The sequence below is a fragment of the Scardinius erythrophthalmus genome (genome assembly GCF_964197995.2).
Source record: "Scardinius erythrophthalmus genome assembly, chromosome: 20".
Lineage (NCBI taxonomy): Eukaryota > Metazoa > Chordata > Actinopteri > Cypriniformes > Leuciscidae > Scardinius > Scardinius erythrophthalmus.
This window is the reverse complement of record NC_138240.1, coordinates 19,521,097-19,546,016: the sequence shown is the minus strand read 5'-3', so window position 1 is coordinate 19,546,016 and position 24,920 is coordinate 19,521,097.

The following is a 24,920-nucleotide window of genomic DNA, read 5'->3' as shown; positions in this document are numbered from 1 at the left end:
TCTGCTGACTCCTTCTCTAAAGTTCTATATAAGGTTTTGTAGTTAATATTTTGAAGTAGGCCTATGCAGCATTACAAGAGCAATGCATTTAAACTGAACCATCTACACAACTCCACAAGGCCTAATAGTAGTTTTGTATCCCGTCTCAAGCTTTTACACAGGCAGAGGGGATGTCAAGAAGACACAAAATGCTAATAAATAAATATGAGTTTTAGTTACCATCACGGCTGCGGTTAGCGGTTAGTCCTCTGCGTTTAGTGCTTCCTGCCCTTAAGCAGATATGTATGATAAAACATCGAGTGAATAAATAAACAGTGACAGGACGATATCTGGATTTCATATCGAACGTGAAAATCCGTGGAAAATTGTCACTCAACATATTCATATGCGAAGTCCTTTTCTTCTCAGTCGGCTGAACAAATAATACCACAGATGGTACAAAGCGGCAAGCCGATATTTCAAATGAAAGGCAGATTTTTCCATAAGCCAGCCATGTCCATGGGCAGACAGGTGTGCTATTTACATAACACTGAAGCCTTGGCGGAGATCGCCTTCTGTAAGTAAATGTCACCCATCCCGTCTCATTGGCGGATCCGGCAGCTACACCACTGACATCCATCAAAATTTAGCCTGCTCTAGCCGCTGATGTATCTGTCTCGATCAACACCAGCGCAGGGGTGCAAATAGCACGAGGGATGTTTGTTTCTGAAAGGGGCTTGGAAGGAGCTGAGTAAATGTTGTTTCTCATAGCCTCTGCTGTCAGTCCAGAGAGGGGGAGCTCCCCTGTCCTTCGCCGGTTTGGATAGAAGTACACGTGGACGGATCTTGTCTTTGAATGATACAGATAAGCCGAACATGAAAGCTTGTATAGTCCGGACAATGATGTCAACCTGTCAGACAAACTTCATATCCATGAAAGCCGTTTAGCTGAAGGATACTGAGACATTTGAAAACCTTGTCAGTTGGAATAACACTGCGCATTTTTGAGGTCCGATCTATGGCCTTTGGTTATCGTTTAATCAAAACTCTCCCCGTTTAGTTTCTTAATAAATGGATACATCTATTCATTTATTTGAAAATACAGAAAAAAGGCAATTCACACACACATTGACTTGACATTTTTCTATGAGAAGCATGTTTTTACATCTCTGAATTAGGATTCATTTAGATATTTTTGGGGTCAAAAACGTCAGGATGATTCATACCGTCCTGATGTCAATCATTTAGTGCACAAAATAAATAAATAAAATAAGCAAAACTGCTTCACTGCTTATTAATATTTGAGAAAACTTTGTCCGTAAAAATTGGTTTGCAGAAACTTTGTTATATTTATGAAAAACGTAATATTTATATAAAAAGTTTTAACTTAAATATATTTAAACTTTATGATCATCATGATTAAGTTGTGTACAGTCAAAAAAATATGTCATTGCTTTGTACTTGATGACTTTATAACATTATCGGAGCCATTGAAAAAAAAAACTTGGTTACACTATTTCGATGGTTTACTTTAGACAATCTACTAATTATAAGTAACATTGCAACTACATGTCAACTTACTCTCATTGGAGTATTAGTAGACTGTTAGGTTAGGTTGGTAGAATAAGCCGACATGTAGTTGCAAAGTTACTTACAGTTAGTAAAATGTCTAAAGTGGACCATCAAATTAAAGTGTTACCAAAGCCTTTTCTTGAAAGTTTTCAAAACCATGTGAAACCACCATGAATACAAAAATGAAAATCATAACACATATTATGGAAGTAAAATTTGCAAACTTGCATAGATCACAAGCACTAGCTGCTAAGCCACAACTCCAATCCTCTAATTTGTGATTAAATCATTATTAAAACCAACCCACTGAGCTGATTCAATGCTGGCTGAACAACAACAGATATGTTTGCAAAGCTCTCACCCAGAGGTATCCATTTTGGCTCCAAAACTTGCTTCTTCCTGCCTTTTCCTTCCAGCTCTGCATTATTTAAATGACACGTTGGCTGAGAGTGGATATTTTGTCCCTGGAGTTTGAAGGCGAGTGGCTCATCGTTCATGCCTGTGATTTCTGTATGAGCTCCGTGAGTGGGGCAGCAGGTGTGGCAGCGGCTGGGCCCCGGGTGAGGCCCCTCTCCCTGGCAACGCTTGCGGATCGGGCCCTGATGCCTAATGAGTAGGGTGTGTAGCCACTGGTCCTCTGTGAGAAGGGTTATAAAGCACTGTTGGCCTCCAGGATGGCAGAGTGCTCACTCCTCCATCGCCTCCTGGGCACCCGGAGAGAATGTTAGAATATTTCTTGGAATTTCAGAAATCTTAAGATGTCTTGTTAGCATCCAGCGCTCAACATGTTATGCAATAAGCCATTCACTTTGCTTATGCAGAACCCCGCATTGCTGATGGTGCTGAACAGCTGAGGTCATTATGGTATCATAAACTAAATAATAAGCTTTGAAATTATCTGCAGCGTGGTATGCTGGGGCTATAGGTAATGTGTTATGCTGATTAGTGATTTGTGATTATGAGTGAACAGGACCCTGATGTATTGTATTCAGAAATATTGAGTGTGTGTGTGTGCGTGAAGCTTGACTGGCCCTGATTTCCTCCCAGCACTAAAAAGCTGTAGGAAAGAACAGATGGAGAGGCTAACCATGCAATTATCCTCAACTGCCCGATCATAACTGTTTGGGATGCGATGTGTTTTCATTATCCAAGCTGTAAACTACAGGGATAAGCATATTCTTTACTCGGATTCAAAGAAAAACAGCCCATACTCATGAATGCACGGGAAAGTTAGTTAGGGTCAGTGTTAATAAGAAATACTACTCCTAATAGTAGCAGCAATGATTAAAATCTACAACTATACAACTAAAAAAAATATTTAAAAATCTTATGTTCAATTTGGAATTAAAACTGTTTTATTGACAAGAATATTGGACTACTGTAACATTTAACATCTATGTCATCAGTTGGTGTTACAACACAACCTAGAGCTGCACGATTCTGGATAAATTGAGAATCACAGTTTTTTGTTTCGGAGATCATGATTCTAAACAGACGACTAAACAAAATAACATGTTATTTACTAGAGGTTCTAAATAATGTTAATTGCTGCGGTCTATTAAAAATGTTTAATGAATCTAAATGAAATATTAAAATAAATCGGTTTGAATTAATGATTCAATGACTCACTCATAAATAGGCTGCTTCCCTTGTTTCATTACTGGATGAACGAAGCTCTTGAATGAACGATTCAACGGATTTTTTAACAATCACTTGTCGCTACCTAGTGGCGTAATGATGTAATCGATATAATTGTTATTTGAAGTGCCATATTACTTTCAAAAGGTGACTTTTACTCCAAAAAAAGGTGATTTACTCTATTTTGATGAACATGAATGTTTATATCCGAACGATAAACTTTTATTATAGTTCTTCTGTGAGAATATGAATATTTGTAACACACAAAGAACAGTACTGTCAGATTGACTGTTTTGAAATGACTGTAACCATACATGACAACTGCTCTCTCTCTGGCTCAGCAGCAGCGAAGACACAGATTTGAATGTTCCGGAGAGATTTTGTCAAAGGTTTAAAAAAAAAGATGCTGCCTTAAATTTTTAAGTACAATCAACTTGGATGGTTAAGTAATTTCAACTTAAATTACATTAAACTGACTTAAAAATTAGTGGAATCTTGTACAGTATAACTTTATAAAAAAATTAAACATTAAAAACAATGTAAAAACATATGCTGTCATAACTTATGGTCAGATCATATAATTTTTTACAGTGCAGGCGAATTGTCAAATAGGAATGAAATCATCAAGAATTGAGATAGCGATCTTTTTACGATTAATCATGCAACTCTACACCCTAAGTTATAGATATTGAAACCGCTTCTATTTCATGCAGATTGTCAAGTAGAACAAGTAGAGGGCTGTGAAGTAGAATCCAAAAGAGAGACGCCTGACATAGAATGAACAAGATTTACTAGACTTTAATGAACACAAAGAACTAGAAATACAACACAACTACCATTAACGACGATGAACAGGAAACTAACTGAGGGCTTATATACACAGAGATAGTGATCAACGAAACAAGAAATAGGTTTATAACTGTTTCTGTTTCTGCTTCTGTTTGTTTATTTATAAAGCGCGATTAAAACAACAGAGCATTGACCAATGTGCTGTACAATCATATTATATTCTAAAAATAAGACAAAAAAGCATCACAGCAAATAACATCAGAGCAAAATTATGCATACTAACAATAACTAATCAGGTAACAAACTAGAACTCGGCCTAACGTGACAAAGACATGATTGTGACACAGACAAACATACAAACAGACACAGGCGAAAATGCCTTGTTGATGCTAGAGGTCAGAGGAGATTGGGCCGACTGATTCAAGCTGATAGAAGAGCAACTTTCACTGAAATAACCACTCATTACAACCGAGGTATGCAGCAAAGCATTTGTGAAGCCACAACACGAACAAACTTGAGGCGGATGGGCTACAACAGCAGAAGACCCCACCGGGTACCACTCATCTCCACTACAAATAGGAAAAAGAGGCTACAATTTGCACGAGCTCACCAAAATTGGACAGTTGAAGACTGGAAAAATGTTGCCTGGTCTGATGAGTCTCGATTTCTGTTGAGACATTCAGATGGTAGAGTCAGAATTTGGCGTAAACAGAATGAGAACATGGATCCATCATGCCTTGTTACCACTGTGCAGGCTGGTGGTGGTGGTGTAATGGTGTGGGGGATGTTTTCTTGGCACACTTTAGGCCCCTTAGTGCCAATTTGGCATCGTTTAAATGCCACGGCCTACCTGAGCATTGTTTCTGACCATGTCCATCCCTTTATGACCACCATGTGTCCATGCTCTGATGGCTACTTCCAGCAGGATAATGCACCATGTCACAAAGCTCGAATCATTTCAAATTGGTTTCTTGAACATGACAATGAGTTCACTGTACTAAAATGGCCCCCACAGTCACCAGATCTCAACCCAATAGAGCATCTTTGGGATGTGGTGGAACGGGAGCTTCGTGCCCTGGATTTGCATCCCACAAATCTCCATCAACTGCAAGATGCTATCCTATCAATATGGGCCAATATTTCTAAAGAATGCTTTCAGCACCTTGTTGAATCAATGCCACGTAGAATTAAGGCAGTTCTGAAGGTGAAAGGGGGTCAAACACAGTATTAGTATGGTGTTCCTAATAATCCTTTAGGTGAGTGTATATATATATATATATATATATATATATATATATATATATAGATAGATAGATAGATAGATAGATATAGATTATTAAATAGTACACTATTTTTATTGCATAAAATACATTTGATTACCACAATAAATGTAACATTTAGCATGCCTCTGTCTTCAATTGGTTATACAACTCATCCTAGTGAGTCATTTCGAAAACACATCAGTTTGCTGCAGAAAAACATACAAATATTATATCAAAGTGTGAGACACAGACACTGATTTTCAAATGCTGAAACTCCCTGTTGTCCCGTATTGCAGATTTGTAACGTCACTGTCCCCTCATCTTGGTTACTAAAGTGTCCTGAATTGTCCTCTGTGATCTTAAATTTTAGCACTCTTCAAAGTTGAACTAAGAGTCCAAAGTTTGCAGCTCGCTCAATTACTTTCATTTTATGTATCCGACATCAATAGTTATCACATTTATTGTGCAAACATCTCCCGTTTTTAGTGGTCAGTTATACAGATAGACAATGAGAATGCAGACCAAGCACTCATAATATTTTGCCACCAATTACTATTGATTTTACAATCACTTAGCTTCAGGATGTTGTTTTATTACTAATATATTTAATGTGCAAATCAATAGGAACACTTGTTTGGCTCATTCTTAAGACAGTAATAAAATCAAACATCTCAGGAGTGAAATGCTATACGCTCAGCAGAGGGCCAGAGCAGATGTGTAACGCAATAGTGTAAAGAGATGCCATTTCTTCTGGCCATCTCCAATGAAAGCGTCTGACAGGGCCTTTCCAAGCAGGGTTATTTCCCAGTGCAGTAGTTTTTAAATGAAGCCTCTCTTTTGGCAAACCGGCCCCATTAAGTTCACATCTCCGGATCAAATTGAAGCTGTCCAACTCATCAAACACAACAAACAATACTGTTTGCCCAGGTGCCATCTGTGCAGCGACTGAGCCCAGGCCAAAAAAAAGTGGGCAGTTTTGCTTGAGATTCAAGCATAATTTCCTCTGATATGCACTTAATGTTGTGTTTAAATTGTCTGGTGGATGGACACGGTGAGAGAGAACGACTTTAGATACCACGTATCTTATTTTTCATCTGACAGCCCTGTATTGAACCAAGGACACACAATTCAGGCTTTTTAACGGCTGCCACATTTACTAAAGATTGTGGGTAAGTAATGATAATCCAAGCTGTATAATACAACCTACCTTTTTAGTTCAGCTTCAACTTTCACTAGGCCAAAAAGAGCTTTAAATGCATCTAGTAGCATCAGCATGATTTGCTGTGATAATTTATCATTAAAAATATATTCAAATGCAGCCCTTAAAATAATTCAGCCTGAAAAACAGTTAAGAAAAAGGGCAACATGACAGCATGCATGCCTTCCACAATATATAATACTAGACAGAGCACAAAGACAACGAAAACAAAGTGTATTCGCGAAATTCGCAAGGATTTATTTACCGAGGGTGAGTTAGGGATATGAATCCACCCTCCATTTAAAGCAGTGTCTAATTCCCAGCAGCCCAGAGGGCTCTAAGCACGTCTAGTTTCACCAACAGCTATAACTCTCTTGAAAACTACTGCTGCTCTTCAACCTCCCCAGCTCCTCCACAGTTATATCAGTGTAATCTCCTCTCACATGAGGTGAAAACACACTTAAAATATGTGAAGGACTTTACTGATGAGGGAACATCAAAAGGTGGAATTGATTCGTGGATCCATAAGCGATATCCATGAACACAATTACCTGGTGTGATCTGTTTAAATTCAGACTGGCTTTATGGTATAAATATTTATGTGCATTAATCTAACCATTAAAAAAAAAACTTGAAAAATGAAAATTCTGTCATCATTTACTTTCTTCTACGGGGAAAAAAAAAAAATTCTATAGGAAAGGGAAAAAATAAAGAATTTTCCTTTAATTTATTTAATAAGCATAATTTTCTTTCATGTAGTGACGTATTACACAAAGAAGCAGTATGGGACATTTCAAAGGGTCAATAACACTAATGTTCAAAAGTTAGAGGTCAGTTTTTGTTTTTTAAAACAATTAACTCTTTTATTTAGCAAGGATGCGTTAATGCATTCTACGGAGCCCCTAAAGGGACATGGTTAGGCTTTCTTCGGAAGTTGGTTATATTACAGATTTCACTTATCATGTGAAGATAGTACGAAGAGATAAATGACAGGACGATGTTGGAGGATTTGGTGCCCAGCAGATCCTGAGCGTCATTGACAAATATCTTATCTTGTAAAATTTGTGTGGTCAGTATCGTCGCTCCCTGTACATGGAGTATGCGTCACAAACTGGAAAGTGAAAAAATATATTCAAAAGTCATTTCGATACCCCACATATAGCGGCTCGCAAAATATATACGATATAATTACCCAACTATATAATTGCGAGAGAACGTAAAAGCATTGAAATATATTTTTTCCTCCCATCTCATACATCACTATGTCCCTTTAGAGGCTTTAAAGCTATTAGGGCACAAAACTAACACATATGAACTTAAAGCCACAAAACTCAAATTTTCATTTCATGGGGTCTTGAAAATAAACACACAATTTGTGAGAAAGTGATTCCATCATCAGTTTTTTTTATTTTTTTTTTTTTATGTTGATTTGCCAACTCTCCAAGTGCCAAAATCATGATGTCGATGTCAAATTACTAAAGAATAGGCCTTGCTGTCTTGCCAAAACGAGGCCCTTTCCTCTACACAGCTAAACAGCAGGTATTTACAGCATGACTTGGCAGAAATCATCTCTGATCGCTTTTGTGAACAGCTTTCTCTCTGGCCAGCCGGGGATTTCTTAAGTCCAAACAAAGAGTGTCAAATGTTGGTGCCATTACTGCCAAGCATAATGAAGCATGCGTCTTTTCAGGAGGGTGGAAACGCTGAGTGACTGCGTGCAAGTAGGGCAGGTTGACGCCGTGTGGGCTTCAAATTGAGTGATGACTGCGTGGGGTGATGGAGTAAGCCTTGAAAACAAAGCGAGCCTTGCTCTATTTATAATGTGTAATTGGTAATGCGATAAAGGCAGGGTTTGAGTACAGGCTACCTTAGGTCTGCACTCATGCATTCTGACTGAGAAGAGCATTTTTCACTAAGTGTTCATGGCTTGCTAAGTCCATATGGCAGGTCCTGGCTCTAAGGCTTGGTGGCATGACGGTATAGACCAAATGACAGCATAAATGTATCAACTGGTAGAGATTCTGCTATACCTATAAATCTGACACCAATTAGAAAACCTCCATTGACAACAGCTTTATTCATATAATAATGGGAGCGATTTCATTTGGTCAACCTATGGTAAATAAAAATTGGTTCATCAGTAAATAATATCCATTAGAAATTTAAGAGAAATGTTGGTTGTTTTGGTTGCTTCTTACGTTTACTTATCAGAATGGCATAATTTACTTGAAAGTAAACCTGAATGATAAAAATACTATGAGCATTCATCTGTGAAACACTGTCTAATTATCAACTGTTTGGTTACCAACATTCTTCAAAATATCTACTTTTGTGTTTATCAGAAGAAATAAATTCATACAGATTTGGAACAACCTGAAGGTGAATAAATGACAATTGGTTGATGAATGTTCTAAGGTATGGAATTATTATTCTGGATACACACAGCTAAAGTAGTTCAGGTAGGTCTTTACATTACAGTTCCATATCATTCTGCCAAATTATTTCCGTTTCCAAAGGTCCTTACAGCCCACAACAGCAAAATAAATAAAACCCACAAATACACTGACCATGCAAATAGATATAACAAACATTAGGATTAAAAATGACAAACTTATGCCATGTTTTCCCAACAAAATGATGTTTTATGATCTATGGAAATCACAGTCTCTTTCTCCCGCTCTCTCTCTCTCTAAAAAAATAAAAAATCACACACATGGAAACATGCGCAGAGAAACTTAAAATAGTTTTGCATTTGAAAAGCTTCATGACATTTCTCTGTATCGAGGTAGTAACAATCGCTGTTCTTGAAGCAGTTAAACGTACAGCTTCGGTATTAGTAGAGATGCTGCTGCCAAGCACAGACTCAGGTACAACGTCTGCTCTTGCATCAACAACACACATGCATCACGGTGCTCTCGTGAACCCGCGCTGGAGATTAATATTTTGTAAAATAAAGTGGTAAATTATGTTTTTTGGGGCAAACAAAGCACTCATGTCACTTCATACAATTGAGGTTAAACTATACTTTTATGATGTCTTTATTAACTTTCTGGGGCTTGAAAGTGGTAGTTGCGGAGGCTGTGAAATGTCAATTTCATTAAAAAGATCTTCATTTGTGTTCAGATGAACGAGAGTCTTACATGAGGGTGAGTAATTAATGACAGAATTTTCATTTTTGGATTAACTAACCCTTTAAGCCCCCATTATTAGGTCTAACACACCGTTTTGGAATTAGCAATGGAGGCTTGGGATGAGATGGTTAAGAAATTAGTCCCACACACATGAGCATTTTAACGTCAAAAACCTATCAAATGTCTTGAAATAAAACATCTAAACAATTTCTTGAGGTGTGGTAACCATACAGGTAGTATAAGCAGAGTAATTGACTCCAGGCTGTTGAATTATTAGAAAAATAATGTACACCCAAGGTGCAACTCTGCATCTCGTCGTGAGCGTGTGCATTACTTTTTAATAATTCAATGGCCCGGAGTCAATTATTCCTTACTTAATTCTGACTGTTAGAGAATGTTCTATATATATTTATTGCTTTTCATCTTCCATCACCTTCAATTTTCCTTACAATAAGACTACAAATCGAGGAAATCGAGCTGTGCTATAAGACATGGTAGCTTCCAGTCTAACAGCCTCCCTATTTTCAGCCATGCTGAAGCAGGGGTTGTGTGAGAATGTGGGGTAAGTGTGTGTGTGTGTGTGTGTGTGTGTGTTAGCCCCGGGGGTAAGTTCAGCAGGCAGCCTGTTAGTTCAGCTCAACCGGTGGACATGGCAACACAGGCAAGGTCGGCATGGCGATTATCAGTGTCCAAGGTCATGTGACCATGTGGGATTTGAAGAGAGGTAGTGGAAAGAAAACTGACATTGATCATGCTGAAGGTGGCCCTCTTTTCACAGAGGGAGAAATCAACAGATGGATAAATGGATTGTGGAATCATTCGTCGCATGGCTTTTTGTGTGAGATGGAAACTACAATGTCATTAAGATCAAGCTACAGGCAAGAATCCCATAATGATGCTGCTTTTGTACATTTTTGACACCAGCAACATGACTAACTTCATACCATGCTTTGCATACATCAAACATTATATATTTTTCAGTTTAATATATCCATAGAACAATTGTAATATATATATAGATGTATAGATGAACAATTGTAATATATATATATATATATATATATATATATATATATATATATATAGATAGATAGATAGATTGCAAAGATTGATTCTGAAGGATCATGTGATACTGAAGACTGGAGTAATGGCTGATGCACAGATCATATGAATAAATTTAATTTTAAAATATATTGCATTTAAAATTGTCATTTTAAATTATTCACATGAAAAAGTTCTCAAATTTTGATCAAATACAAACCAAACATAATTATTGCAAAATTTTGACCAGTATTGTGTTTTTCATAATTTCAAAGTATATTTCAAAATATACAGGAGATGCCAAAATATTTTGACAATATAGATGTTAAGTATGTAAATATTTATTTACATATATTTTCATTTAGTTTTTACTGTTTTCTATCTAAACATTACATTTTTTCCAAAATATATTTAAAAATAATACATTTTAATATACATTAAAATGTTTAATATACTGTAATATATATAAAATATTTATTGCAATTAAAATGTTTTTTTTTTTTTTTTCATTGATTGATGGTCACCCATTTTGGGATTTATCAACTCAAAAATAAAACTAAAAAAATCATTCAAAGTTTCTTTAACCATCACCATCAACATTTTTTGAAGATGTGGTGAAGGCCAAAGCCATGTCTTCTTTGAACTGTCCAAACGTTATATGTCTCTTAGCAGTGATCCACTAGGGTGGTGAAGCAAAGTGTTTCAGTGTGTGGCACTGGGTGACTGGGGCTGGGATTTAAAGTGAGATGGAGGAACATGTCCTAGTCAGGTTGAAGGGTGAAGTGAATTGGGTGGGTGATGGGGGACTGGCATATTGGTTGGGGGTGGGGGGCCACTTTCTCCTCTAATGCCCCCCGGCACCTCAGCCATTAGTATTCCCTGGCGCGGCCGGAGTTCATACGGCTAATGGAGTCGCTACCTGGGGACATTAATTGTGCGTGACACCACTCGAGGGGCTTTTGTGCACTCGCTCTAATATCAGCGTGCACCCCCCCGACAAAGCGCCGAGAAAGATTACAAACAAAGCCCAAATAACTGCCAACCTTACACTGCAGTTTGACAGAAGGGGGGCCTCAAGTTCACTCCTGACACCGATTGGCAATCCCTCGGGTGTGTAGCAACATCGGGTGACGGGCGAATCTGTTTCCTCTGCTGGAATAATAAAAAATAAAAACGTAGTGCGGGAATGTGTCTTCATCAAGAAGAGGAGACCAAGGGATGATGTAAAGACATGGTTGCAAATGTGGACTAATGCATAGGAAGAATGGCTTACAGCTATTGTATCAATATGGAATATGTTTCAAATAATGCAAAATCTTATTACTAAACATATACTTTGATGATACATCAAGGTGCTAAAGTCTGAGAGCACTTTTTTTATATATACATTTGTCTTTACAAATTCTAAGCATAATTTGAGTGAAAATGTACAGATAACCATGTTACAGTCAAGATACATAAATGCCACAAGTTTGTGTAAAACCTGATTATGTTCATGTTCTCTAGTATGATTTGATATGATACAAAGAGCATATTGTGCATCAGCAGAAGAATATCCGACAATCAGTACTACGTTTAAAAGTTTGGGGCCGGTGAGATTTTTTAAAGAAGCCTCTTATGCTCACCAAGGCTGCATTTATTTGTAATATTGTGAAATATTATTACAATTTAATATGAGAGTTTTCTATTTGAATATATATGTGATTTCTTCCTGTGATGCAGCAAAGCTGAATTATCAGCATCATTACTCCAGTCTTCAGTGTCACATGATCCTTCAGAAATCATTCTAATATGCTGATTTGCTGCTCAAGAAACAGTTCTGCTTAATATCGTTGTATATAATTAAAAAAAGTTTTTATGTGAAAGAAATCAAAGAAATTTGATTGGATGGAACTGTTTTGTAACATTATAAATGTATTTACTGTGACTTTTGATCATACATACTTTGAAATATTTCTTGTTAATTTTATGTCATAACATTTTTCAAAATCCTACACCTAGTTCATTCACAGGCTTAAAAGAAAAGAAAAAATCCAATTTTTTTTAAATCTAGTCTCCGACTTTGCATGGGACCCCACTGAACATACTGTAACATCTAGTAAAAGGATATATGCACAATTAATTTATCGCCAGAATATATAGGTGTACACTGGGTGATACTAGGGAAAATGGTGATTTAATTTGTTGAGAATAACAAGTGATCTTGCAAAACCCACAGGACATGAAATTAATGCACTTGGAAATTATCATATTTCTCATTACACTGTCACCCGCCAAGCTTGTGCAGCTACCTGGTCCAGAAAAAAAAAAAAAAAAGACTGCTGGAATATGAGAAAGGAAGCTGTTAAATTGGAATGGATTATTGTATATTATTGCCATCTTTTCTCCCTGCATCCCTTGCAATAACTGCTGCCTTTTGCCATCATCATCTACTCACCTGAAAATGTATGGTGTAATAAACTTTGGAGCAAACAAGTCCCACTGAAAGTATATCAGTGTCTGACTGTGTGTATGTGTGTGTGTGCTTGTGTTAAGAGTCCCACTGGCTTCATTGTATGTATTATTTGAGGGATACATAAGAAGCTTTTGAATAGAATATTTAATTTCTCTACACAAAACTTTAGGCTTCTTATTACACGATTCTAATCTAAGACTTCTAATAGGATCTTTTGTCATCCAGGTTATTTGCCTTCATGGTCCCCGGCGTGATAGTAAATGCCAATCCGTTCATTCAAAGTTAGAAAATCATTACCTGCTTTTGTTACTGAATGTTCTAGCAAGCCACAATAAAGCCAGCCTCGTGTTAGGAGTGTCAAAACTATTCTCCAAAGATAATGTGAAAAATGGCTTCAAAAGAGCCACTCAGAGAGATAATATGATAATTTGATTTCCTTGATAAGCACCATGGAAAAAGCCTCGCTCTGGCCCTTTTTTAAGCAGCAAAATCCATTACCTCTTAATTCACCCTGGCATAAATTAAGTATTCTCGCTGGCTATTAGCCTATTCATTAATACAGCCAGGGTCAAGACAATTGAAACCTAAAGTCAAGAAATATGGAGAAGTATTTCTCCAAAACGTTTCGTCTAATGGCTGCTGAGCGAGAGTCCAGGATCTTTTGCCATTAATTGTGAAATTATCTTTCTTTGCTTTTTCTTCCTATAAACAGGCAGGAGGAGATAAGAGGCACAGGGGCCGATAATCCTGTTGCGCGAAATGAATTTCCGTTCCACTTGTTTCTTTATGTTTCAGCCAATTTCTGCTGGGCGATAGATTGTTTCTGGAGATATGGGGCTGTGAGTGGAGAGGGGGAAATTTCTGAAGGCAAGTGTAAAATTAGTTTGGTACCAGAACTGCGTCAAATTCTGAATAATTATAGAGTAGAAGAGGCCACGGTTACGTTTAAACTATTACAAAATCGCATTTCATTGTAATCAAAATGTATCCCCTTTTGAACTGAAAACAGCGTTCAATATATTCCTGGCAGTGGGAGAGATCAAATTAATCGGATCCATCATCTATTTACTGATACAGGGGGAATAAAGCTAGAAAGCTCCATTAAAAACAGCTACATTATGTTTTAATGATAATTCTCATTTATGTACCAAAATAAAAATCATTTGGAATGATCATCAGAGCACAAAAGGAATGATCATGTACTATTACTAAGGGATATTTTGTGGAGAGGTTTATGTGAGATTGTTCACAGATGAGAGCTTCTATAAAGCTAAATGTCTGCACAGATGAGGATGCTCAGATAACGCTGACGTCCCCTGGTGCGCTAATGGTCAGAGGTGAGGCTTTATGGGACTCCCAAACCTTGTTTGGACTCCCAAACCCTTCAGTAACACACATGTATAAAAGACTCTAGGGCTACACATGAATCTTATACAAAAATCTTTAAAAGGGGCATGACATGTATATTTTTATTCTTTTTTAATATGGTCCTTGAGGTTCACTTTGAACGTTAATACATCAGTTTGCACAAAAAATAAATAAAACTTATATGGGCCCAATGTGGAAAACCGTCATTTGCAGCATTATTAAACAGATAACTTACGATATGCAATGTAGCTGCTGTCAGATTCAATACTGCTGACTGCTTTATCCTGTCAACAAAAGTTTCTTTATGAACTCTCCATAGCGTTGTGCTTCGTTTACAAAACAATCTGCAGTCAAATTCTCTGAACAAACATATAATCCTCCGATGGACGCCATTAAAAATAAACCATCCACTTGTCTATGGAAGCTTGTTTCCGCCACTGAATAAAAAAATTAAAAAAGGTAATTGCGACTCACAATTCAGACTTTTTTTCTCGCAACTTCGAGTTTACATCTGGCAATTCGGACTTATTTTCTCAGAATTGTGAGATATAAAGTTGCAATTATGAAAAATAAATAAATATTTTTTTTTTCCTCAGAATTGGAATGTATAGAGCTGGTAAGTCGCCCTTCCGTAAAACCCCGCTGGACCTCTAGGTTGAAAAATCGTCAATGCAAGTGAATGGGAGAAAATGATTATTTTCTGGTCCCGTTTGAATTGTGCCATGAATGTGAACATATGTTGTCTGTGAATTTTTTATATAACTTTTAATGTTACGAGTTTGACAGTATATGGTATGATTCTTCGGCTAGCAGTTGTGGAAAAGACATAACGAGAAAGACTACATGTCGCCTATGTGACGTCACCCCATAAAGTTGACTTACCCGTGGTTTTTGCCAACCTCAACGATTTTGTCCTCTCCCTGAAAGAAGGCGGTGAAGTGCACCAAAGACACAGGCATGTTTAGCGGGATCCGTGAGCTAGTGTCCGTGTGCTAGTGGAGTTGACGTTTCAAACGCGTCGAAAGCAGCGAAGAGTTGTAGTCCACAAAGTGCTCTCACACAAAGTCTAACCGTATCAAACTTCTACCTGCTAAATTGTAGCATTCTTTACACGAAAAGTTAAATAAAAAATTCACAGACAACATATGTTCACATTCATGGCAAAATTCAAACGGGACCAGAAAATAATTATTTTCTCCCATTCACTTGCATTGACGATTTTTCAACCTTGAGGTCCAGTGGGGTTAGCGGAAGGGGCGGGACTTACCAGCTCTATAACTCATACTTGCGTAATTCTGAGAAAAGAAGTCAGAATTGCGAGATAAAAAGCCACAATTATCTTTTACTGCAGTGCATTCGTATAATAGACAAAACAATATTGTCCATTAAAGAGGACCTATTATGGCCCTTATCACAAGATGTAATAAAAGTTTCTAGTGTCCCCAGGATGTGTCATTTATTATAGCTTGTCCAATTTGCCCCTATTTGGGTGTGAGCAAAACACGCTGTTTTTGTGTCTCTTTAAATGCAATTGAGCTGCTGCTGCTCCCCATCCCCTTTCCAGAAGAGGGTGTGGCCTTTACAGCTCGTGCCGATCCTATGGCAATAACAAATCAAGAGAAGCACACAACGTAAATACAGGTGTTGGCTGTTCAGCCCTATATGTATGAACCTGAGTCGGACACTGATGAAGGAGAGACTCCGGCAGAAGCAATAACTTTGAGGATGAACCAATGATAGTTGTGTTTCAACGTTTTGCAGCTCTGGTGAGTCTGTCTGACATAGTGGTAACTTAACTTTAGCCTGCATTAGCTATGCTAACAAATTGCTAACAAGCGCATTTTGAATATTTACAAAATATAAAGTGTGATACTTACGTCTTCAAGGTGTGAAGCTGGATCACAAACAGTTGGTACTGCTGCTCCATCCTTGAATCACAACTTTTTAGCTTATCTTGCTTTGTATTGAACCTTCACAAAGCAGTCTGGTGTAAAATGATTAGTACAGAAATTAATGATTTTAGGTAACTTGAGGGGCACATTCCCATCATAAACTATAATGAATCCACTGTGTTTGCTCAGTTGCCTGGAGTAAATAAAGATAATTATGCTCGCTCTTACATCCAACAACAACACACCTGGCTTTTTTTATATGAAACTGAGACATTTTTCTTATCACTACAGCTGCTCAGGCCTGTAGAAAATGGCGGACTATGTACAGCTAATGGAGTCCGTCAGCCGCCATGGGTGGGAACTAAGCATTTTGTGACATAACAAAAATGTAGAATTATGAGACACTGCTTATGATTTATGGAGATTAAAAAAAATTATATTTATATATTAGATTTTTACCAATATATGGTGGTTGTGTACCCACACTGCTGACACATTTAATGTGTACAAAAATATAGTTAGTCAAGTCAAGTCATCTTCATTTATATAGCGCTTTTAGCAATGTAGATTGTTCCAAAGTGGTTTTATATTGATAATAGGAAAATAAAGTAACAGAGATTGTTTTGGCTTTATAGCAGCTCTAGAATAAAGTTATTGTCCAGCTAAAGTTAGTTTTGATTGATTCACTTCCGAAGCAACGATCATTAGTCGTTAACTTAGGGGCCGCTAACACAACACCGTTTTAACAGAAAACTCTTAAGTTCTTATTGCGCAAACTTTCAAAAACGCAAACCCGTGAGAACACTGATGGTGTGCACATGCGTATTACGAGTTTAGTCTATAGGTGTGTGTGTTTGAATATATGTGCACAGGCGTGTAGTCCTTTGTGTAGTTAGCATTGCAGTTACCATTCTTGGTGTGAATGGGCCTTTATTAAAGTATAATAACTTAAGAGGTAATATAGCCCTTCTTTAGTGTTTCACAGAATAAAGAAAGCCTTTATTCCTAGCCTATAGAAAGCCTAAAGAAAGGTAAAATCATGACAGGTTTTGGGTGAACTGTCCCTAACCATTCAGTCAAGAACAACACTGACATTAATTGGGAGCATGTGGGGAATACAATATTACACAGATAGACAAGTTGAGAAGAAATATTACACAATATGAAACCAAAATCTGATTCAGAAGAATCTGATGTATTGTGAATAGAGTAACAAGGTGAATGGAAAATCAACGTCAGTGTATCTCATGTTCTTCTCTTCGACAGCAGGTGAGCTCATCTAAAACACATCAACATATATCCCCCATTCTGAATCCTCTGACATGGGACCTTAGCTTAGAGGAGATGAAATTAAGTGAAATAAAAATCATATTAAAAATTATTATCGCCTAACAGCCATTAGTCTAAAGTGTGCTGTCACCATTTGATGGATTTCTCACTTAGTTCAATGAATGTTCTAACGACATTGATAAAATCACTGCAAACTAAATACAGTTAACCCACTCATGGAGGGCCACACATTGTGTCAACACCATAGAGAGAAGCCCCGCTAAAGGAAAACCACACTATATTAGCTGTTCAGTCGTCTATAGTGTGGTCACATTTTCCTTTGTAGGTCAGAATTCCGATGGCAAAAGGCCACCATCTCATTAAGAATTTGCGCAATCTGGAATTTAACTTTTATGTTTAATGTGAGGCGAAACATTTCTCCAGACAGATTTCACATCGGATTCAAGAGCACACAAATTTGCAGTGTTTACCACCAAAAAAAAGCTTGGAAGAGACCTCTGAGTTATCGGCGCTTCATGCATTTGCTACACGATTGATATGGACAACGGACCTCCCAATGGTCTTTGCCTGCAAAATTTTGCTTAAGTTTCGCTTATGTAACGTACCTTGTTACGTACCTTTGCTGTTCATGAAACTACTCGTTATTCTCTTCTTAGCAGTGTAAAGTGCTAGTGGGCCTGAATTTTTCCTCAGTATTCACTGACCACTTCACTATTTCATCTACCTCCGACTATTTTTCTACTTTGGGGAAAACACTTTCTATCACTGTCAGATAGAGCAGGGATAAAAACTCTCCAGCCCTGGATTAGCTGTCCACTTGCCTCCCTGCAGTCTCAGAACAATAAAACACAAGAGTGCACTTCCCTACATGGTTCCTCCACATTTACTTAGAGCAGTTGAGATACGGTTGCTCCAGGCCACTGTGTTTCGGATCTTTAGGCATGAATCACAAAAGCATTTCAGAGCTCATTTTGATGAATCAACTAATTGTTTTATTACTGGTTTGAATGAACTTGCTCATTTAGAAAGTAATTGAAAAAAAAAAAAAAATGTGAATCTCCAAAGAAGTCTTCACATTGTTTTACATTCTTTTCGATGCTCGTTTCTGGATTTCAGATTGTCTCACTGTGTCCCTCGCTGCAGCTGAGATGATCTGATTGTGGGGAAAAACAGACATATAAACCTTTCAATCTGTTTAATTAAGACAGCTTAGCAGTGGCACTGGGTTGCAGAGTATTTAAGCTAATTACGGTATTAATTACAGCATGAATTAAATGACATAATTGCCTTTCAAAACAATGACTCTGATAGCTTAGGTAAGGTAAAGGGTTAATTTACTATGGAACCAAGCATGCATTATTTACACACCCTGATGAATAATACATTTAAGAAGTAGGCTTATAAATTTGCCAACACAAAGCTAAAGCAAAGCAGAGAGCCCAAGCCGAGGCTGATTTGAATATATGTCTCAGATGAATATTGCTTGAGTTATGGTTGTGGCAGAGTGGAGACCCTCATTTCATTTCTGGAGCTGTGTAAAAAACACAGGAGAATTGAAACATTTCTCCCTGTACAAATGACCTCTTAATATCAGCCATAGGATTAAAGAGGGGGAAAGAAGAATGTTTAAAATGGGTGCATAATGTTTTAATGAAAAAGTAGCTTATGACTGGATAATTTGGTTAACAATGGTGCACCATATTCTGAAATATATACTGTATATTGCAGGTCACATCATTGCACCAGTAGATGGCGACAAGTGACTGTCCTTTGAGTGAATCATTGAATCATTCATTCAAAAGATTCATTCATAAAGGAGTGACATAAAAGAATGACATTGTACTGCTGGTTAGTCAAGTTATCCAATCAACTCCTCTGAAGTAAAGTTTGCGCATCAAGGGATTTTTTTCTGTAAATGTGTTTCTATCGTAGTTTATGTGCATGTAATTTTTTTTAATTTATGCACAGCTTTGCATTTCCATCCAGCGTTTTGTATGCGCAATATCCCAAAATTTGCATAAAATAGGTGGATGGAAACTAAGCTATTCACACACTCATTCACACAACCGATTCATACACAAAAACAGATTCATTCAGGAACGGCACTACCGTGTGTTGCCCAGCGCTAGGCAAAGGTTAATTCTGCTGTGGCTTTGTTTAGAACTATTTTCGTTGGTATGGAAAAAATGCAAAGTAACTGGCAATATAGAGTGTTGCAGGGGTGCCATTTTTGTAGGCCAAAACCCAGAAACAAGTTAGCATTTTTTTGCACTTCCAGTTCCATCATCATAAAGTCACTGTTTTTTTTTTTTTGGTTAAATGCTTGAAATAAGGTCTGCGGTGAACACAAGCTCGATATATTTTAACATTTATGATATATTTTAACTAGGGCTGTCAAAAGATTAATCGCGATTAATCGCATCCAAAATAAAAGTTTGTGTTTAAATAATATATGTGTGTGTACTGTGTATAATTAAATTTGTATATATAAACACATACACATGCTTTTATTTAAGAAAAATGTGCAATTTATATATAAAAATATATATATTTATATATAATATAAATTATATATAAATATATCAAGTATATGTATGCAAATATTTCTTAAATATATACATGCATGTGTGTGTATTTATATATACAAAATAATTATACAGAGTACACACACATATATTATGTAAACACAAACTTTTATTTTGGATGCGATTAATCGCGATTAATCTTTTGACAGCCCTAATTTTAACATTTATGATATAAAATACATCAGTAATAGCCCCTTGTGATTTTTTTTCTAATTTTTTTTTGGTGTGTGTGTAGTCCTTCACTTGTCTTGTAAAAGGCGGTTGCTAACAAGTGGCTAAATGGGACGACAGAGGTTATCTGGAAGGAGACATTAAACATCAGGTAAACTCATCTACTCACTAGTCCACTTTCAAAGCCTTGTTGTGTTTATAATTGTGCTCTTGCAAACTATTACAACTCACACTTTCAGGGAAACTGTTTTTAAACAGTGACTGAAAGAGTTGTCGGAAGCTGATGTTGAATTTGAGCGACCGTGGCGTAGTTCGTTTATAGTCTACGTTTAGCTTTTGACTTCTGCCGATTGTATTTACGATTCAAAATTCATAAAAGTTGTTCATTTGTGAAGACTACCATAGTGAACAAGACATATTTTCTGCAATAATCCAATGGAAAAATCCTATCCATGTAACAAAAACATTCTATTTGAAATTATGAAGTAGGCTGACTTGGCTTGAAAACTTATGTTTGAACTAAAGATCTAAAGATCTGGTCAAGGTCATGTTTACTTTCAGTTCCTGAAAATAATAGCTTGTTTGCACACAGGGTTGTATTATTATAATTTTTTTATTGCTGTGCATTTCTGTACCAAGCAGTCAATCTTGTCTGGCGCTGCAAAAAATAAAAAATAAACAAACAAACAAACATCATATTTATGATCAATTGGGGAACAGTAGCTCTTCAAAGCATTGTTTCTTTAAGAGTGAATGCTATTACTACTGTACATAAAACCAAGCATGTTGTAATAAAATGACTAAATTAGCGAAAACTGAGGGGCATACATAATAATATTCCTCTCTGAATACATCTGCATGTATATCCAAGAGGTGAAATGTAAAGAAGGACAGTAAAATAATGGGTGAGTTAGGCATCCAAGAATAAAAAAAGAAAGTAGAAATGTTCTACAAAGTCTTGTAATCATCAGCCTTTTCACTAAAAACGATGATTTGTGTTTTTAAAAAGAGACGTAGCAATAGGCAGCCGTGAGGTGCCATTGCCGCCCAGGCTCAACACTTTCATTTCCCCCAGCCAAGACATCAGAAGGGGAGAAAAAAAATTACATCTCAGTCTGACGAGTGACTAATCAAGGAGCTCGAAACGGTGCTGCAATAAATTACTCCGCCGTGAAATAAACCACACAAACAGACTGATGATAATAAATGTAAATTATTTCTCCGAAGAAATTTTCCCCGGTACATGAGTAATACCAACCATCAGGAAGGAGTCTTCCTTAACATTAATTACAGAAAATGACAAGTGAGCTGACAAGTAGGAAGGCTCATTATCTGCGAACATATTCACAACTTCGCAATTTGCCGCGAAGATGGACTCTGGCTAAATTAATCTCTTTTCTTTGCATGAGCCCCTTCTAATTTTCATGTTATTAACAGGTTTGCAGTATCACTCAGTGCTTGTCAGCCTAATCAGGTTTTTTCTTCCTCTTCGTCTTCCTCCACCGATGTTCGGGGGAAAGCACAGTGTCGCTTTTGAAAAGGATCAGATCCCTTAATGTGTTCTCCATCACGTGTCCCCCCACTCCACACGGATGCTTTTAATAAGGTTCCTTAATCATTCCTCTTTTTGCTCAACTTTTGGCCCGGTTGGCGTCCATTATCACTGGCTTTTGTACCAGGTAGAGTCATTAAATGGAAGAGAAGGATTATCAGGCAAACGTAGGGGGGTTTGCTGTACTGTATAATAGAGAGACGGGCAAGCCGGCATGAGAGAAATCTTGTTTTAGCCACCATGCTAAGAGTCTGACTCCTTAGTTACACTAAAATGATGGAGCGTGAGGATGATGTCGAAAACCTTTTTGTGTTTGATTAAACCTAATGAGGCTGAAAGAGAATCCATTTGGGAAAAAAGATGGTAAATCATGTAGAGGTGGCGAATTGATTGTTCTGATTGGTATCACTTTTCTCTGTGAGTTATTTAAATGACAAGTGCACAATCTCCATAGTTTCGGAACAGTTATACTGAAATTTAACATACTCATTTTCATGTCATTAAAAAGAGTTGGCCTCTGCACGTCCTGGTTTTTCCGAGTTAGATGCTTTCCTGGAACAAAATATTTTGTTGATCCTGGAAATGTTGTTCCAAGAACAATGAACATGTTGTACTTGTTGAAATCAGGTTCTGCTAGGTCTCTCCACCTGCAAAAATATTCACATATTTCTGCAGAATCATCCCTTGCATCTTTATTTATTAAATAGCTACTTTGGCTATTTTGATGATGCTTTTAGAACCTACGCTCAGATCAGCCATGTCTAAATAGCACATATCGGTTATTGGCTTTTTAACAGTGTCTTCTAATATTGAATATAAAATTACTTACTTTTTGTGTTAAAAAAAAACACTACAGCTATTTATTGGTTGCCATCAAATTCTTTATAATTCCCTACTCTGAAGGGTGCAGAAAAGGCTACTGTTTTCTGCGCAACAGAAATTATACTATTATGCTACTTGAAGCCTGCACTATAAAGTAACTATTGCAGATAGTATACTTGGGTAACAAGTATACTTTGATGGTCCTCTTTTGAACATTCTGTTGGCTGTAAGTCTTTGCAAGTACATGTCATCTAACTCTCATTAGAGTATTAGTAGACTGTTTGCTTAATATTTGCTAACACTTTATTGTGATGGTCCTCCAACAGACATTCTACTGACTATAAGTAACTTTGCAACTAGATGTCATCTTATTCTAACCCTAACCCTACCAGTCTACTATTACTCTATAAGTAACATGTCTACTAACTCTCATTAGAGTATAGTCAACATAATGTGTTAAAGGGACCATCAAAATAGAGTGAAATCTATACTTGTAAATGCAATTGATGCTGATTATTTAATCTGGAAATGAAGCATTTGTCTTTTTTTTGTACTCCGGCTAGCAGGATATCTCAAACTTTATATCAAGATTTACACATCTAGACATTTGTGAATCTAAAAACTAGAATCTTCAAGCTCAAATTATGACAACTAAAACAACTTCTTTTAACATAAAGTGCAGTGGTTGGAGGGCGCTTCCATCAGAGCGCTACTGTGATCAGGGCGGGACTGAAATCTACTAAATCGTCACTTATTGGCCTAGCCCTACTAATTAGCATATTGGGATTGATCTCCACCTCTAAGGGGTGTTCACACTTGCAACGATTTACATATAATAAAAGTAATTTATTTTGAGACCATTTGATATGCAACCAATCTGAACAGAATTCAACTTTATGCAAATGCCCATTGACACCTTGGGGCAACTTCCAATACGAGCGGAGTTCACATGATATAGTTGGATACTGCAGTCAAGTCAGAACACTGTTTTTTGATTTAATGATCATTGTGCTTTCATTCATTAGTCATGAACACGTAGAATAGAACAGAAAATGGCAGTGGGCATAGACAGACTAACAAATAGATACTGAATTCTTTACAACAATTAATTTTGACATTTGTTGCCATGATGAAGGCCTGTTGAACTCACTGTTATGGTGAACATAAGTACAAATAGGTTACACTTTATTTCGATGGTCCATTTTAGACATTCTACTAAAGTAACTTTGCAACTACATGTCAACTCTCATTAATGTATTACTAGACTAGACTGTTACTTTAGGGTGAATAAGCTGACATGTAGTTGCAAAGTTACTTATAGTTAGTAGTCTAATGTGGATCATCGAAACGAAGTGTTACCGACAAATATGATACCATATTTGTTTAATTTACAAAACACTTAATCGATAATGAATACATGACCATTCAATGATGATAAAGAAACCTAAGATACCCATAATTCTCAGCATGGTCCCAACTTCTAAGGAAAGAAATATGTTACAGATAATTTTATCATCATGTAAAGAAAGGCAATAAACAAAAGTTCTCTATTAACTCATAAATTTATGAGCTATGAAAAATTTATATCAAGACATAGTGTATTCAAGGACACATGACTGACTTCATCCACCTATATGCGGATTGACTGCCGGCTCAGAAGCTGTCCACGTATCCATCTTCCCAGCCTTTCCTATTTTCCAAAGCATCCCTATAACTCTTCCATCCTCCATTTGCTTGTGCCTAGTCTCAGACAAATGCAATTGTAAGCGATGTTGTGAGTTTTGTTTTGCTGGAATTAATAAATCACAGCGGGAGTATGAAGTATCTGCACGTCTGAAATGTAATCCGCGTATTTGCCTGTATATCAAGGCCCTGTTTAATTCACAGGTAGCCTCATGATAGCTGATGCAGAAACGCAATATGTCATGCAAAATTAGTTCGGAGAGAATAAGTTTCGGGAGGGAATGCACAAGAAAAAAAAAAAGAAAGAAAAAGATGACAAGAGGGAGGAGGTACCAGCCACAGAGGTTTTATCTGCGCCCCTCTTCCACCCTCCCCTTAATTACATTTCACACACTGTAGTGCCACAATAGCCCTGTGTAACCTTTGGAGGCTGTGCCTTTTTAATAATGCAAAGTATACATTTTCATATCTGTTTTTTTTTCCCAGCACTCT